This window comes from Papio anubis, chromosome 17 (genome assembly GCF_008728515.1).
Source record: "Papio anubis isolate 15944 chromosome 17, Panubis1.0, whole genome shotgun sequence".
Lineage (NCBI taxonomy): Eukaryota > Metazoa > Chordata > Mammalia > Primates > Cercopithecidae > Papio > Papio anubis.
The window spans coordinates 38,030,583-38,047,503 of record NC_044992.1 but is presented as its reverse complement, the minus strand read 5'-3'; the positions used below and the strand labels follow the sequence as shown (position 1 = coordinate 38,047,503).

At 38.2% G+C, this 16,921-nt stretch overlaps 1 long non-coding RNA gene across 1 annotated transcript in view; it reads right to left on the bottom strand.

Moving 5' to 3' along the window:
- LOC103878777 overlaps positions 1–16,921 on the bottom strand; it is a 276,069-nt gene that overhangs the window by 53,698 nt on the left and 205,450 nt on the right. Inside the window, exons 3-4 of the long non-coding RNA XR_002518095.2 lie at positions 12,017–12,117; positions 11,026–11,191 (exon numbers count right to left, since the gene is read on the bottom strand). This is a non-coding gene — a long non-coding RNA (uncharacterized LOC103878777). The remainder of the gene's footprint in view (positions 1–11,025; positions 11,192–12,016; positions 12,118–16,921) is intronic.

Sequence of the window (16,921 nt, the reverse complement as noted above, 5' to 3'; positions counted from 1 at the left end):
ACCAGGAACTCATTAATATTCTGGCAAACTTACCAGTGTGTTTTAGTTGTAAACATAAGGATGATATACAAGTGATGAAGCTACTCTGTGACCTGTTCTTAGTCTCATTAAAGGCAAGAAGGTTTCAGAGACTTGAAGTGGTTGGTCTCTGTTCTGAGACACTGGTTTTACTACTTTTGCAAAAAGACATGCAAAAAGCAACATGTCTTTTTGCATAACTGATAGACAAAGATCTGCCCAGCATTGGTTGAGTAGAGTGTGAAAAAGGTATCAGTAAAACTGAAATAGATCCTCTGACATCTCTGCTAACAAGAATAACTGCTTCTCCACAGAGAGACCTGAAAAGAGGCTGAATAGATGTCTGAAATCAAAGAATCTTTATCATCATTCATATTTCAAAGAATGCTATTTCATTATGATATGTATGAAGATTTAGATCTCCAAAAGCAATGATAGAGTTACCAAGTTCCCTAAATGAAATTATGTAATATATTAATATTTACAACACAAACCCGTTTGCAATTTCACCAAGCAAGTATATTCACCTTTCTTTCTTTCTCTATTTTTAAATACTTCCCTTTCAGTTCAAGTGAAATGTTTTGCAATACCCAGGTAAAAGCTGTGAAAACACACATGACAATTTCTAGAGTACGCTATCGTGATATTTCTAAGCTCAATATTTTGTTCCTGTAAGTATTTATCAAGAACTTACGTGTTCAGGCCCTTCCTTTAGTTACAAGGGGAAATAAAGAAGACCAAGCCAGAGTTAATATCCTCAGGAAATTTCCAATGCCAATGAGACTCCTTAAGGTCAGAAAAAAAAATCTGTTAATCTCTAAAACTGTCACATGCTATTGTACAGGTTGTCTGCTGTCCAAAGTTCTCCAGCCAAGAAAATGACTGGAGTTCTGAAATCACCCATCCTTTGCTCATCAAGGTATGCAACCTGACATGAAACTATGTCTTCCCAGAGAAAAGGGTTCATTTTTCTAAATAGTACGAAGGCTGATGGGTGTGGTGGCTCACACCTGTAATCCCAGCACTCTGGGAGGCCAAGGCAGGCAGATCACGAGGTCAGGAGTTCGAGACCAGCCTGACCAACATGGTGAAACCCTGTTTCTACTAAAAATACAAAAATTAGCCAGGCCTGGTGGTGCATGCCTGTAATCCCAGCAACTCAGGACGCTGAGGCAGGAGAATCTCTTGAACCCAGGAGGCGGAAGTTGCAGTGAGCTGAGATCACACCACTGCACACCATCCTAGGTAAAAGAGCAAGACTCCATCTCAAAAATAAATAAATAAAATAAATTAAAATAAATAGTACAAAGATGCCACATGACTAATAGTACCCTGAAAATAGCTCTGAATCCTAAGTGTACTCAGACTGTACCACCTAGTTGAAACTGAAATTCAATGAAGCAATAATACATCAAAAAATGCAAACTATATTCCATTCTTCACATGCAAAGTACAGAAAATAGTTTGTCTTAGAGATCATAATATGAATAGATTGCCATAGGCTATATCATCCTTGGAAGACTGTGTAACAGAATCAATTCTCAAATATACACATGGATGATTCACAATAAAGATAATTGAAAAGGTCAGAGCAAACAATCTTGTGGGCTTTGAATGGCAATTGGATGATTTCTGGGACTCAGCAAAATTACTGTTGTAGTGTATTTTGCTCATGCTGGTATTCAAGAAGGTCTGTATTGCTCTAATACTCATTGACTGGTAGCCAGAAAGGCAAACCCTAGATTAGGAAGATGAAGCTTATCTGGGAACAAATGCTGGTGGAAAATCAATCTACCAAAGGGATAAACCACCAACTAATAATCACATCTAATAAAATAGCAAAGAAAAATATGTTTGCCAGAACTCCAGAAGCAGGCTGACTGGCTAAGTGGAACTGCTCTCCAAAAGAGAAGCAGGTACAGCTGGAGACTGAATGTAGTAGCTCTCGTAGTGGGACAGATATAAGACAGCAAAGCCTGCAGAGTGACAATGGTAGATATGGCAAAAGCAATATCCTCATGCTGGGAAATCCTAACCAAGGAGTCAGAAATGGAACCAAATACTATGTAAGCGGTTGGTCATCACCTGACCATGTTCACTGTTTCTGTACAATCTAGAAGGAAGTAAACTTGAGGGACCTTGTAGGACATGGATAAAAACTTTGGCTTTTCTTGAGGATGAGATTAGAAGCCATCAGGAGAATGCTACAAACTGGACTCAAAATATTAAAAAGTCCTCTGGCTGCTTCATTAACATTTGACTAACAGGGCAAGAAGAGGTATGTTATTTAAAGGCTGCTTCAATAATCCAGATGAGAGCTGTCAGTGGCTCGGACCAGGGTAGTGACAACAGAGGTGGTCGGAAGTACGACATATGAACATGGTATATTAGGCATAATGCCGATATAAATGGATTTATTTTCAATGAATTTACATGTAATTGTAGTTCTGAAACCACCCATCTGTATTCTCCTGCTGTCATCTCCGTTTTCCCACTCCTCATAACTGAAGAGTATTATCCTTGCCTGAAAACGTCTTACTTGAACCCTCAAAAATAATAGTCGGTTTTTAATGCTTACAAAAAGAGCCAATGTAAACCAACCTTTAACAAAAAATAGATGGGAAGAGTAGTATTTTTGAAGAGTGAAGTGAAAGAAACAAATGAAAAGAAACTAACACTGCTCTGCATTATGCTGTCCAAACCACTTTTGAGGGATACTTTCAGATTATATAATTTTTAAGAAGATTTATTGATTGTCAAGTTGGTTTTTATTATGTTGCATAAAATCATTCTATTCAAAATTATTTTCCAAATATAATTTTTCTTATAATGTATATCCATGTAAAAGCAAATAAAACTATTGTATTATTATAAAATGATACATTAATTATTGATATAAACAAAAAAGCAAAAATAAGTAGAATAATTATTTTTACATAGATTATTAATTTACTTAAATCAGTTTCTTAGTCATATCTATTGCTAATAATGTGTTAAAGGTATTTTTCTTAAGGTCTTTTTTTGATACGCCCTTATTATTTTTAATTTTTTAAATAAAATTATATGCTCACCTTCAGTGTTCCATTTTATATTTGATGTATTTAAAATTATTTACACCTTCCATTTACTCTTCTCTGTAGACCATAACATTTTTAGTGGAGAAAATCTCTCTCTACGAAAGTTGAGGTATCTACTAAGCACACAGCAAGTTCTAGTAAATGGATATAATTTTTACTCCCATTACCATCATAAAGCATTTAGTTTGTTTTAAAGAGTAGCTCATCCCAAATTCAAAGATTTCAAAACTCTGAGGCTGGCTAAGAGAGGTAAGCACGTATTGCCAATGTGCCAAAATGCCAGAGCAGTTTTTAAAAAGTAATACTATCTTCTCAAAACAAAGTTGCAGTTTTTACTCTCAGTAAATTTATATGACAACATTTAGTATTTTTATATCTACAGCTTCCATTTTTACTGATAGATAGCATAGATTTAGATGTAATTATAAATTATGTATGAACTATATCAAAATCCAAGTACATTTCTGCTCCATGGCCTATTAATTTAATAAGAATGTTATTTTCATGAATACACTGTACTCTACTAAAATCTGTGCTCATATTTTTTCCAAAAACAAGTATTTTCTATTAAATGTTAATATATTTAACTAAAATTATAACAATAGCATTCACAATATTGTCAAATGTTGTAACTTTGATAGAATGATTGTGATTCCATTAATTGAGACTTTCACTATTACTAAACTTAATTCTTTTTTTTTTTTGAGACAGAGTCTTGCTCTGTCACCCAGGCTGGAGTGCAGTGGTGCGATCTTGGCTGACTGCAAGCTCCACCTCCCAGGTTCATGCCATTCTCCTGCCTCAGCCTCCCAAATAACTGGGACTACAGGCGCCCGCCACCACACCCAGGTAATTTTTTGTATTTTTAGTAGAGATGGGGTTTCACTGTGTTAGCCAGGATGGTCTCGATCTCCCGACCTTGTGATTAATTCATTTTTAACTTGAAGCATTTGCTGATATTGAGAAAAATAAAGTGGCATCATTTCAATCTTTGCAAAATATTTCAGATGATGAAGTAATCATATTAACAGTTATTTCTTTACTTTTAGTATGTTCACAGGGAAAGTTGGAATCAATAATGAAATAATGTAATGCAGTCATCTGATCTAGATGAAAAGCCATGTTTCACAGAATGAGCTATAAGTGCACTTTCTGCAGCTGTATGTGTTAACATTATTGTGACTAGTATAGGATAGTTTTCTTAAAAGCAACCATCAACATTTGAAGTAGATCCTGATGCTTTCTTACTATATTTATGACTCTGGTTTATCAAAATAATCCTTTGTATTAGCCTGTTTACACACTGCTACAAAGAACTGCCAACTGGGTAATTTACAAAGGAAAGATGTTTAATCGACTCACCGTTCAGTATGAGGTTTAGTTGACTCACAGTTCAGCATGGCTGGGGAAGCCTCAGGAAACATACAATCATAGCTGAAGGTGAAGGGGAAAGGGAAGCAAGGCACCTTCTTCACAAGGTAGCAGGAAGGAGAATGAATACAGGAGCAGCTACAAAACACTTATACAACCATCAGAACCGGTGAGAACTCATTCACTATCACAAGAGCAGCATGGGGGAGAACGCCCTCATGATTCAATTACCTCCACCTGATCTGCCTCCTGACATGTGGGAATTATGGGGATTGTGAGGATTACAGTTCAAGAGATTTTGGGTGGAGCACGGCCAAACCATATCATCCCTTTAATGGATAATAATTGTCAACAAATATCTTACTCGAGTTTCACATTCACTAAGTTTTTAAGAAATAAAAATTTGTATTTAGTTTCTTATTAAATATACATTATTCTTTTTGCTTTAACTCATTGCTGCCAAGAATTCATTGAAAACAATTTTTAAAAGCATAAATAGTAAAATAAATAAATTGCTCTAGAGTTACCACTAAATAGATGACAAAAATCATTGTAGCATCAGCATTCCAACTACTCTCTATTTCCCTACATATTGCACATATATCTAGCCTATAAGTTTGCATGGTTCCCGCTGTCTGCAACCATGATCTGGTGCTTTATTTATCTAGCATCCCAAGGCAGGACCACGGCAATTCACCAAGTAGCCAGCAGAGATAGCAACAAAACAACAGTTCTCCCATCAACACCTAAAAGTAGATGTTAGTTATCTCTACTTCTCCGAAAGGAGTCTACTTTATTTCACCAACAAGAATGCTTAATGCTGTCAATGACAGGAAGGATTTAGGGTGTTAGTTAACTTGCATTTTCAAAGGGCCAGAATAGAGAAATGTGGCATCACTTGTTCATTTTTTACATTAACTACATGTTAAAGTCAAACCTCTATTCACTGCACATGTAACTCACACTTGGCATGGCAGAAGATGGAAACAGAAATGAAATCAACCAAATGCACACTGCTTATTTCAATGCAGCTGTCAATATAACACTATATAACACATTTTTCATTAAAAAATGAAAAATCTAAGAAAAGTGCTAAAGCAAACTGGGTACTATGATTATAATCATAAACCAGAAGTGCCTCAGGCAAAGCAAGAGGTAGAGTCTTTCTAATTATACTGTGAAGTACTATCCTTGCTGTAAGAAAAACAATCTCTCAACTTATTAGGGCAGTTAGGAAAATGTTTCTCTTGCACATAAAGGATGTAGATGGAAGGCAGTTATCTTTGCTTATAGGACAAATTTGGCCAGCAGACATATTTTGTTGGCTTACACAGAGTTGTTTTTGACTTGAATTACTTGCAAAAAATTAAATTGGAAGATTTCACATAGAATTGTGACTTCTCTTGAAAAAAATGCAAGATCTGACAACTCTAAGCTTGAATTACCACATACTGAAAATCAGCTATAGTGTCACAGAGCCACATTATTTTATAAACTCAAAGGGCACCACTTAGCTTGTATCCTAAGTGAAATTAATACAATGGAATTGTACCTATGTTATATAAATATGCCAACGCCTTGGAATTGAGCAACTGCTAGTGCTCTGAGGTCTATGAATGATACCTTTAGAAGAAATAGGTAGTCTTCGGTTTGCCACAATTCCTACCCTACCTAATTAATTCATTTCATTGCCTGGTCAAGTAAGCAATAGAATTTGTTGCTTTTGGTTTAGACTACAGTCTTCTTAAAAATCATTTCTTTTTTAAAGGTAAGAATTCCTCTCTGTCTGATTTTATAGTTAATTACTGGACAACCAGGTGCATCTTAAACTCCCACTTCTGGAAAATACTCAAACGGAATTGCCTTATGCCATCATGCATCGTTGTGTAGGTTTTGAGTGATAAAGCCACTCATACCCTATTACTCTTTGACACTTTATTCTGTGGAACCAGAGAGGCAGGAGCCACAGATTTTGTTTTGCTGGAGTCCCCAGAGCCATTATTCTAAATATTATTTTAAACCAAATAATTTAAACATTGGCTCATGTGAGTAGATCCTTGTGGGTAGAACATACCATGGATGGCCTGAAACAGACCAGATACTGGAAGGAAATAGTGGTCCCAGAGTGAGATGGGTGTCAGAGCAGATAGACACAGTTAGGAACAGAAAATATTCCACAGAAACCCTCCCCACCCAAATCAACCCTTATTCCTCAAAAACTAAATGTCTTAGATGCTTTCCACTATAGGAAAAAACTGCATTTCATATTTTTCCCCTTTTGTATTGTAGTTCCCCTCAGTTACTCTAATCTTTCTGTAAAGTTGGTTACACCCAATGAGGTATGCACTGTACCGTTTTAGGCAACAAGGGGAAGAGAGAGGAAAGAATAGTGTGATTTCCTGGTGCTCGAGAGGAGAGCCAAGCAGACTACTGTGCATGAGAGATCCAAGTCGTGTGTCCAGCAGGGTGACATGGCAAAACACCTGATCCATGGAGCAGCAGTTTCATGAATAATTCATCACTCAAAAGAATATAAAACTGATTTTTCTCTACTGAATGTAAGAGAGTGGGGACAGAATAGACAGTAGAAACATAGATACACATGCACACATATGTGTATATATACACACATATTATATATGCACACATATATTATAATATATATAGAGAGAGAGAGACAGAGAGAGAGAGAGAGACAGAGCTTGAATTTCACATAATTCCTTTTGAATGAAAGAACTGATTAAAACCTGCTGGAGTATTTATATTTTCCTTGCAAAATTTCTGGAGACTAAAAAATTGCACCTTGCATCGTCCAACACCTTCATAACCCATGAGTGACATTTTATGCTAAAGTTTTTTTTGGAGACAGAGTCTCGCTCTGTCACCCAGGCTGGAGTACAGTGGCAGGATCTCAGCTCACTGTAACCTCTGCTTCCTGGGTTCAAGTGATTCTCCTGCCTCAGCCTCCCAAGTAGCTGGGACTACAGACACATACCATCACACCTGGCTAATATTTGCATTTTTGGTAGAGACGGGGTTTCACTACATTAGCCAGGCAGGTCTCAAACTCCTGACCTCATGATCCACCCTCCTCAGCCTCCCAAAGTGCTTGGATTATAGGAGTGAGTCACTGGGCCCAGCATAGGCTAAAGTTTTGACACCATAAGCATTATAGCAGTCATTCCCATTGCCAGTTTAAATGTACACCCTTGTTTAAAAGGCTAGAATGCATCTTAGCGGATAAGGTATGTTGAATAATGTCAATACACAGCTTGTTAAAACTGACAATGGATCCTCAGAAGGTGTCAAACAGGAGCAGAACACAGCCTTTATCCTGCCCCAGGTTGCTTAAAGCTGAAGTGTGGTAAATTGGGCATGTCTAAAATGGAACTGTCATGCTTAGAAGGTCTAATATTGAATCTTTCCCTACAGATCTCAAACAGACTAATATATCTGGGCACTTGAACTTTTCTTGGGTTATAAAGCACCTGAAAAATAATACTTATTAGAGTTACTAAAAATGCCCTGTGAGACAAAGGAGCAAGTAAAATTATTACATGACAAATTATGTCCTTCTACAAATATCCATATGATTCTAGACAATTTCCTTTCACGGTTTAATTCCAAGGATGCAAATAAGGCAAATAAGTTTCTCTTTGAAGATTACCTTCCTTCCCTGATGCTTCATGATGGCTGTCTTTTTTATGTTCTTGAGAAAAAGTGTTACTCTGCTGTCACCCAGGCTGAAGTGCAATGACATAATCATAGCTTACTGCAGCTTTGAACTCTTGAGCTTCAGTGATCCTCCCACCTCAGCCTCCTGAGTAGCTAGGAATACAGGCACACGCCACCATAGCTGGCTAATTTTTTATTTTTATTTTGTAGACATAGTGTCTTAGCAGGTTGCCCAGGCTGAACTCAAACTCCTGGCTCCCTGCAATTCTCCCACCTCAGCCTCCTCAAAGGGCTGGGATTATAGGCATGAGCCACTGTGCCTGGCCATTATGGCTGTCTTGAGCGCTGAGTTGAAAAGGCATCTGAGGCCATTTCTAGGCTAAAGCTAGAGTATCACAATCCAGGCTGACCAAGGAGGTCTGGGTAAATGCTGTCAGCACCGAGTCCAGGTGCTGGCTGTGGCCTGAACTTCTGGATATGGCACTGACCTACACCATCTGTCTCTGTTTGAGGTCATGTTCAGTATAGTTAATAAGTTAAAATTTTGTGGATTTGCAGGGAAAGGTTTATTATTGAACTAAATTCATCTTCCAGTCTGATGATATTATAGCATAGAAAAAATAAGTCTAATGAAATTAGGATAGAAGAGTCAAGACTGTACATTAAAAGGAACCTAACAGTGTATCCTGAGTAACGGAGATATAAAAACAATAAAATAAAACATCAAATCAAAGAAGACAGCAGGTATTGAATTTGAAGCAAATGATTGATCACAGTGGTTGAGGAAACAGCAAGAGAGTTCAAGGGCCAGAATCTGGAGAAAGTCTATGAGATAAGAATATACAGAGGAAAGGAGCCCTTTTTCTACGCCTAAAGTTGAAGCTGTGAATGGAGAGAAAGCTATTCAAGGTGAAAGACCAAGTTGGACTCTCCAAATATTGCTAATAAAAGATAACTGAAATGGATTTGACTGACAATTGCAGAGAAGTGTCTGGTACCCAGTGTGCCAAATACTATGTAAAACGGAAGCTGGGTGTGGTGGCTCATGCCTGTAATCCCAGTACTTTGGGAAGCCAAGGCGGGTGGATCACTTGAGCTCAGGGGTTTGAGACTAGCCTGGCCAACATGGTGAAACCCCATCTCCACTAAAAGTACAAAAATTAGCTGGGCATGGTGGTGGGTACCTGGAGTCCCAGCTACTCGGGAGGCTGAGGCAGGATAATCGCTTGAACCTGGGAGGTGGAGGTTGCAGTGAGCCAAGATCGCACCACTGCCCTCCAGCCTGGGTGACAGAGTGAGACTCTGTCTCAAAAAAAAAAAAAAAAAAAAAGGAAAAATAAAAGTGTAGGTATGCTACATACAACAAAATAAGAACTTATATGATTTACAGGACATTAAATAAAATAGGTTAACTACAGATAAATATGCACTGCCATATACTTTCTTCTTTATCCAACCTTAAACATGTCTACAACAGAAGTTCTTAAAGGTAAATGAGTTGAAAACAATGTACTGAATAATGCCCGCCTATCCCCTTCCCTCACGCCCTGGAAATAGTTTCTGTCTTAGAGCCTGGAAAGGAGGTGCAGCCCTGCCAATATCTTATCACTCGGTGAAACTCATTTTGGACTTGACCTCTAGATAATAAACATGCGTCATTTATAAGTCACCACATTTGTAGTAATGTATTACAGCAACAATAGCAAACAAATACACTATGCAAACTAATAACATTGTTATTGGTTAAATGGAATGTTTATTTTCAATAAGGGATAAAGAATCTGACATAATTTCCTGTACTTGCATAGCACGAAGTGGAAATAGATTCAAATTTATTTTGTCTTAAGTTTCCTGGAGATTGGGAGACAGGGGTATATATTTTTTAACGAACTCATATGGCTAAACACAAAGAAACGTCCTGAGTGTACTCTTTAAATATTCAACATCACCATTGTTCAAACCTTCAAGATTCCAGGGCCTCGCACTAAAAATGTAGGAATTGGATGAGGAAAATGTCCTCGGAGGGAATTTAAAGGAAGAGAATACTCACAAAAGATGACACGGGCGGAGAGTAGAGTTGAAAGTTCAGCCCCAATGCACAGGAGGGTGCTCAGAATGAGAGAAAGCACTTGCTAGAAACTCCCAAAGCAGAAATATTTGCCATAAAGGAAAGGTAGGTGAGAATCATGTATCTAATTAAAAAAAAAAAATTAAAGAGCATTTCTGAAATCTACCTGGAAAGATATTTCTACCTCAGATGGTTTGTAATCAAGTTTCCTTGTATTTCTTATGCCCATTTTATTCAACCTGGAGACCATTTTTGCTCTTCTAGATTTTACAACCCACTTAGCTCACTTTGTGTACTCAGAAAAATAGTCTCACTCCATGCTGAGCATGTAGGTTGGATATCAGTTCTACTTTTCAGGTGAATGGTAAGAATTTTAGGAGTTCAATGAGAAAGTACGGTGACTGGTGAATTCTAACTCCCTAAACAACTAAGCAAGCAATGAATTGCACCTCCAAAATGATCGATTGAGCCCTGGATCAAAGAAAGGGTGTGTGTCTTTATGTGTATCGTAAAAGAGGTTGGTAAGGAGATAACTGAGTTGGGAAAGACTGAATTTCTTTTAATGCGCTCCGTATGTTTTTTTTGACAGATCTCATCTTGATTGAAGAGGCTGCATGTCTCTGGAAAGCACCACCTCATTCTGCGTTGAGGAATAATTTTGTGCCTGTAGTCAAGCTAACACCCCGCCCACCCACCCACTGCAACTCCTCACACACACACGCTGAGTTAGAAAAACATGCGCATCCCTGCTTCATTATTCAACCTCAGTGATATCTATGGCTTTCTCTTTGAATACTCTGTGGACGAATCACTGACCTGCCGGCAGACAGCAGTTGATTTGTTACACAATTCAAAGCCCGGATCTCTGGAGATTAGAGATTGCTGGGAATACTAGTGTAGTTATTAGTTAGCACCAAAATGTCCACGATTTCATAACTGGTGTTTCAGAACTGCCACGCCACCTCTGTTTCATTATATAACCCTGGAACAGCAAACAGACAGTGCTATGGGATGAGGGAAAAGGGAGACTAAAACAACGTTTCAGAAATGCCAGTAATTCCCCGGCCACTCTCATGATTTGTACCAATGTCATGCACCATTGGTACAATTATTTATATAGTGTTATCCCTTAAATTGACTCACTGTTTTTACTTGGTCTCATCCTAACCAGATAATAACCACAACAGCATAGATTTAAGGGATGAATAACATTTTCAATGCTCATTAAAATATATCCATAACTGATGCAATAAAAAAACTTGTCCACATACAACCTCAAAGCATCTAACGTGCCTTACAAGTCATACTTTGGGAAATACGCAACTGAAATCAGTTTCAGCTTAGGGCTTCTAGGATTTCAGACTCAGTCCAAAATACGCAAGCTTAAGATAGATGAAAAGGAAGGAGTGGGAAATTATCATTACAGACTCCCTCCTCATCTAAATAAACCATTGTTTCACTCCATTTTCCCACATGCTTATTACTAGTAGATAACATTCAAGTACCAGCAGCTGTTAGAAGAAACTAAAAGGGAAAGAAACAGGCATAAAAAAAGAAAGGAAAACATGAATCTGACAACTGAAATGGAATCTGCTTGGTTTTCCACTATTCCTGTATGTTGTGGGTTGAAAGGCTAATAGCAAAATATTGTGATTTTTAAAACGTCATAATTATAGGATCTTGAATCATGTTGTCATCGCTCCATGCTTTTGCCTTTGTCTCTCTTTTAATCTCCTTAATGTACCATAATTATGTCTTCAGTGTGGGTCAATTATATTTGAACTAGAAAACAAATTACCATCATTACCTCTGATTATTCTTCTCTTTTCTTTGATCCTATTTTGTGCAGCAACCAGAAATTTTGTGTTCATTCAGCCCTTCTCTTCCCCAGTTGCCTTGTTGGCAGAGCTGAAATACAGAAGAAAATAATCCCTCTGCCATTTCCAGTGTTATCTTTTCCCTTCATCCCACTCTTCAAACATTTCTGGGGCCTGCACAGTACCAAAATATGTTCAAATGATCTTATTACCAAATAGCTCTTGGCTAAGATGGCCTTTTAGTCACAGTGCCGCTTTAATCCTTTTCTTCACCTCCCTAACTATATTTACAAAATCCAAATTAGTACACAAAGGCTCATTCAAACTGCATTAATATCATAAAAAGCTACTGTATCCTAGTGCCAATAACCCTGAGATTAATAATCCCCAAGACTTATGTGACACAGAAAATTAACAAGGCTGGCTTGACCAATGATCCATGAATTATGACGGGCTCTCCACTGTGATTACAAATATTAATGCAATTAGCATTTATTTTAGTTGAAAATAAAAAGGTAAGAATGGGGATGACAGAAATTATACTCAAGAAATAGAGGCCTGGTGGCTCAAGCCTGTAATCCCAGCACTTTGGGAGGCTGAGATGGGTGGATCACGAGGTCGGGAGATGGATACCATCCTGGCTAACACAGTGAAACCCCGTCTCTACTAAAAAATACAAAAAATTAGCCGGGCGTGGTGGCGGGCACCTGTAGTCCCAGCTACTGGGTAGGCTGAGGCAGGAGAATGGAGTGAACCCGGGAGACGGAGCTTGCAGTGAACCGAGATGGTGCCACTGCACTCCAGCCTGGAGGACAGAGCAAGATTCCGTCTCAAAAAAAAGAAATAGAAATATTCAGGTTTCCTTAATCAAGTTTTCTGGACAGGTGTCGAGTGAAACCAAGAGGCAAGGTGACGTGTTTGCTTTCTCTTTACCAAGAAGGAGCATAAACAAGGGCTGGGGGAGCATCAGTGACTCATTCTTTTGAGAAGTCTTCCCAGTTATGGGGCATGAAGCATCATGATGATATATCTTGCCCCATATTGACAAGCTGATTTCCCAGAAATCCCCATAACAAATTGGAAACACATCCTTAACGCCAAGCCATTGATATTTGATACTTGGATTTGTTGTGCAGCAAAATGGAAGTGGGAAACGGGGTTTTACAGGAGCAATGTCCTCTAACTCATGCTGGCTGGAGCCCTGTATTTAAATGAAAACCTTCACTCCTGCCACATCTTACTTCCACTTCTGCATGTTATGAGGTGCTTTCCTTCTGCTGTTTATTCACCTTCATTTCTGGTAGCCCAGAATCTGCACTGGAGAACAGGGGGAAAATCTAAGAAATATAATCCACTGTAGCACCTACTCAGCAAATAATACAATAAGTACTTATTACTTGCAATGCAACAAATAAATCCCTGGTGTGTTGCAGGTGCCAGGGTACAAGACTCCTCTGTCTTTGTTCAATGTAACTGTTAGGTTTGGGGCAGGGGATAGGAGGACTGTGAGGCTGGAATAAAACAGAAATACTTTACATTTCAGATGAAAAATAATCCCTCTTTAATGATTGAGTCATGAGAGAGGGAACACACTAGAATTCAGCCCACACTAGAATTCTCATACTGCCTTGTTCTAGCTGAGTGACTTTGAGATCACATAAACTCTATGTGATCCCTGCTCTGGCTACATCACAGGGCTTCTGTGAGGATGCTCCTAAGTAATGCATAGAAAATGGTTAACATTAAGATATTGTGCACAATAAAATATTGTGCACTGAGGTTGAATAAATATTGTGCTTAAAAAACATGATCAGCCTATTCTGCCTCACTTTAGGTGGAAGAAGGAGGAAAGCTCTACTGTGTATTAATGCATGTGACACTCAGATAGGAGATTTTCTCATTTAAACCTTATAATATGTAAATGAGCATAAAATTAATATCCTGATTTTGAAGCTAAAGATAATGAAGCTCCAAAAAGATTGGTAATCCGCCCTCTTTTGTATATTTAATGTACTGATTCATTCAACAAATATTAGGTGCTATCGTTCTAGGATATAGGTTGGCTATAAACTATACCTCACAGGCAAAATCCTATTTAACATCTGTTTTTGCAAATAAAGTGGAGCAAATAAAGTTTTATTGGAACACAGTCACACCCATACTATGGTTGTTTCACACTACATTGGCAAAGTTGAATAACTACAAGAGAAATCATATGGCCTGCAAAGCAAATAAAATATGTACTCTCTGGGCTTTCACAGAAAAAAAATAAATGCTAATCACTCTTCTAGGAGCTTGGGATACAGCAGTAATGAAAATACGAGGAAAATTCCCTGCTCTTGTGGTATTTACATTTTAGTGGAGGGCAACAGTCAATGTAATGCATTTAATTTAAAAGTTAATCGTTTTCTCAAAGTTCTGGAGGCCAGAAGTCTGAAATCAAAGTCAGCAGGACCACACTCCCTATGAAGCCTCCGAGGGAACCTCCTTCCTTGCCTCTTCCAGCCTGCAGTGGCTCCAGGCATTTCTTGCATAACTCGAATGTTTATTGTGTTTCTTCTCTTCTGTCTCTCATAAAGACATTTGTCATTGGATTCATGGCTCGCCCAGATAATCCAGGATGATCTCATCTCAAAATCCTTTGTTATATCTGCAAAGTCTCTTTTTCCAAATAAAGTCACTTTCACGGGTTCCAGATAGAAATATTTGGGATGGACACCATTCCGTCCTCTGGGGAAGCAGAAGCCTGGAAGTTTTGTTTTATTTTATTTTATTATTTTATTTATTTATTTATTTATTTATTTATTTATTTATTGAGGCAGGGTCTCCTCATTCTATTTATTTATTTATTTATTGAGGCAGGGTCTCCTCATTCTCTCACTCAGGCTGGAGCACAGTGGTGTGATTAGGGCTTACTGTAGCCTCAATCTCCAGGGCTCAAGTGATCCTCCTACCTCAGTCTCCTGAGTACCTGAGACTACAGGCACGTGCCACCATGCCCAGCTAATTTTTTTTATTTTTTGTAGTGATGGGTTCTCGCTATGTCATCTAGGCAGGTCTCAAACTGCTGGGCTCAAGAGATCCTCTCGCCTCATCCTCTCAAAGTGCTGGGATTACAGGCATAAGCCACCATGCTCAGCTTAAGTTTTGTTTTAGACATACTAAATATGAGACTTCTCTTAGTTAACTAAGTGGAGATGTTGAGTAGACAACATATAGACCTGGAATTCAATCACATGATGGTAGAAACCAAGAGTCCCAACCATTTTTTTTCTTTACCCATGCTTGCTCAGTTATTATGTGGTCTCCCATTCACAGAAACAACTAGTAAAATGACCCTTGATATGCGGTAATATGACCTGCCTATGCCATTCCCAATGTTGATGTCCTTGGGTATAACAAAAACAGCCCCCTCCTTTCTCCTTTAAAAGACGGTGTGGACTTGACTGAGCAAGACAAGATTCTTAGGGGTAGGAGGAAAGTGGCATTGTTTATTTCCCTTTGGTGATTATATCAAGCTTAGCAAAGCCCAGAAGACACTATAAACGCGCTGGTTTGATTGTTCCTGGTTCCCACCTTGTGAAACACCACAAACATTTACAAGCTGGGGTTAAGGGTCTAACCAATAGTTTGGAAGAGCAACTTTCTCTACCCCACAGAGAATAAATGGCTTTGCTAGCAGCATTTTCTAACCCATGGAGATAACTAACTGACAAGAAATCTGAGCATTAGGTCACTTGATACTGAGTCAACATAGAAATTCTGCCAAATCAAAAACTTCAAAGCTCAATATATTAATGAGCTTCTGGAGTCTCTGAAGACCTCTTACTGGCCAAAGAAAAGATCTGTCGAATTATCTTCTCTTTAATTTAAAGTGAAAATTGATGCTATCTGGGTGTCAGGTATAATCATCTTAATTTATTGTGGAATATGTAAGGGACTGCTGAAAGTACGAGTGATCCAATTATAGGTTTAAATGACTTTGAGGTTCCTTGTTTCCCCCAGTCTTATTCATGAAGCATTTTCACTTTCAGACAATCAAGAGTTATTTATATAGGTTTGGGGCTTATTGATGTAGCTAAAAAGCCCCCAGAGGTGGAATTACAGCTGTTTACTAAAAAACACTGAGTTTGATATATCAAAAATCTAATTTAAATATTAGCAATGGACTCAAAGCTACTCTTAATAAGTAACAAGAGAATGAATCACTTGGGACAGAAAAACCCCAGAGAAGGATGATCAAATGTGGCTCCTTCCTCCAAAAGGTTTCTGGCTCCATTTTCCAGAATCTGCAGGGATAGAAAATATCCTCATCCAATGGTGTGTTCAGTGACACACATGAGTTTGTAACATCCCTAAGCTCCTATCAGATAGGAAACATTAGGAAATCATTGAAAAGCCTGGTTTATTTTCTCAATCTGGGCAACAAAGGTGCATTGAATCTGCTCTGCCACCTTATTCTTCCATTACAGAATTGAATACAATTGAGAGCACTCAGAAAGGTTGGGCATAAGAGAAAGAGGGCAAAGTAACATGTCCAGCCCCATAAGTATGACTCCTTGTTCTAAGGGAGATACTATTGTGCAATCGTTGAAAGAATAGGCATGTGCATTAGAAGAGCAGTTGTGAACAAGTATGTATTCTGTTATTTGCCTCTTCTGTGACTTTAGACAGTTATTCAACCTTTCTAAGCCTCATGTCTTCAAGGGATAAAACATACTGCATATGTCATAAGGCCTTTGTGAGGGCTAAATGTAAAGAATATATCACCCAGCACAAAGTAATTGATTTTAATTGCAGCTACAATAATTATTATCTGAATAATAAAAGCAGGGCTGTAGTTAGGTGCCGACAATTCCAAACTCTTCCGTGTGAGCCAAATATCCATTGATTAA